The following is a 2,471-nucleotide window of genomic DNA, read 5'->3' as shown; positions in this document are numbered from 1 at the left end:
GTGTGTGTGTGTGTGTGTGTGTGTGTGTGTGTGTGTGTGTGTGTGTGTGTGTGTGTGTGTGTGTGTAGAGGAGCAACCTAAACAGTACACTGACTCAGAACCAGCTTTAAGATTGGGCAGATTTTTGCTTTTAAAACTCAAGGGAAAATCAGAAGGTAACAGTAAAGTCCACCATAGGAAACCTAGTGAAGGTCAGCCTTTGATTCATGTTAACATGTTTACGTTAAAATAAAGTCTGCAGTAACTTTCTTGTCAAATGTACGGCAATTCATTAAAAATAACCTTATGTAATAATTCTTGAGATGTAGGTGCCTAAGCAGGAGATTTGTGTCTGTGAGTTTGTGCGTACTTGGTTTTTATTGCCTCTTTTAGGACCTTCCCTCGTATAATCTCCTACCTTGTCAAAAACAGTCTGATGAGCACATGAAGATGAGGCTAARGTGTGAATGGAGTTTAGAACAGATGTGTACGTTGGAACATTAGTTAAAGCCCTCAGAAGCTTACAGAACAAAAGGATGCATGTCGGGTTAACTGATATATCTAAGCTGTTCCCACCGTGTGGACAAAGCTAAGGACAAAGCTTGTAGGAAACAAGAAGATAAACTTTTCAGTCACGGTCAGGGAAGAAAAATAATGTTGCGCACTTTAAACATTATGGTAGTATGGAAAACCGCACCTTTAATGACTCAAAATCATACATGTCAAGTTGTACGGATTGTCCGTAATTTACACATTTTGCAGGTATATGGACGTAAAGAGTGATCTTACAGATTTTTTAAAAGTTTTACAGACCTCAGTTTCAAATTTACTTTAAAAAACATCAAATAATCTTTCAACCTGCAACCTGGGCTGGAATTGGCCTGTGGACCAGCAGTTGATGATCATTAGCGTAGAAGTACATACAGACTGAAACTTTCCCATAATGATCAAATGAAAGCCTTGTCAACCACTTGTTTGGTTCGACAAAAAACATTTTTCATCTAGTTATCGTGTTTTAACCATTTTCCAAACACTGTTCTACATTCATTCATTCATTCATTCATTCATTCATTCATTCATTCATTCATTCATTCATCCATTCAAACAAACAAACAAACAAACAAACGAACGAACGAACAAACAAACAAACAAACAAACAAAGAAACAAACAAAATAAAATCTATTTACATTTTAAAAAACACAATTCATAAATGAAATGAAGCAGAAAAAAAGAACAAAAATCTGTCCAATATAAATCTGATAAAGTTGGCTTCATAATAACATTTATTTCAGATCAGCTCTAAATCCACTGGTGTATCTGCATTTTACTGATAGCTGTGTGGATTCCAGTAAACCCAAAGGACAACATTTTTTCTGCTGCAACTCAAACAAAAAGTGAATTCTCCCTCAGTAAAAAAAAGAAGACTTTTGGTTTGTTTTGTCTGTCTGCCTGACAACACTGAGCTCACCGACAGATTTGCGAATCAGAGAGGAGTGAACGTGTCTAAATGTGCTGCTGATGAAGTGAGTCACTGTCTGACACATGTAATGTCTCAGCTGAATGGGCCGGCACACGCTGCTCTGTCTGTCTGAGCATGTAAATTAGATAACGAAATGACACAAAGTCAGTTAGCGGGCCCGCTGCGCAAAAAACGACAGCTGATTAAATTGGCCATTGTGTCTGAGGAAGAGGAGGAGGATGAGGAGCAGCTGTCATCCTGACGCTGGTCAGCAGCCTCAGCATCAGACMGTGTGTTCATTTTATGTCCATTATTCCCACACAAACAGGAAATGCTTGAATTAAATACATTTTTAATTTAATCTAATTAAAACCAACTATTTGCAAAGAAGATTCAGCCCAAGTGGCCATGTTATCAATTATGTGCATTGTTTACAAATAAATTTAGTTTATTACAAATTTTTGCTCAGTTTGTGTTTAATTTGGCCTAAACCTAAAACGTCATGCTCCAAGTCTCAATGCTATGTTTGAGCATCGCTAACAAACAATAACTGAGCTCTACGTGGTATTTCCTGCATGGAAACAGTGTTTTAACACGTCCTCCTATAAACACTGAAAAGTACTACGTGTACGACTGACTAAATGTGAAATAAATAATATAGAAATACTATTAAAAGTGAATAAAAAAGAGTTTTACTCACTGTTGAGTTCCGAACTCTCCCACTTTCTGGCAGAGAAATCCCACTGGAGAGTCGTCCCAGTTTAAATTTACAACCAGCACAAAAGTTACCAGTGAAAATGCARCGAAATGGAGATTTTACGTGGTAAATTTTGTGGACTGCTAACTAATTTTGAACCCCGTGCAGCTCTATCTAGTGGTGGGATGTCATCATTTCATGGATAAAATAGTTAACATACAATATGGGAGATTATAAAGCAGAGATGCCCAAAGTGGGGCCCGCAGGCCAAATTTGGCCCACCAAGCCTTTTGATTTGGCCCATTAGCAGTTATCTTGTTTACTAGATTGTAATC

Source organism: Austrofundulus limnaeus, unplaced genomic scaffold, assembly GCF_001266775.1.
Source record: "Austrofundulus limnaeus strain Quisiro unplaced genomic scaffold, Austrofundulus_limnaeus-1.0 Scaffold62, whole genome shotgun sequence".
Classification (NCBI taxonomy): domain Eukaryota; kingdom Metazoa; phylum Chordata; class Actinopteri; order Cyprinodontiformes; family Rivulidae; genus Austrofundulus; species Austrofundulus limnaeus.
Note: the sequence above shows the minus strand (reverse complement) of the source record.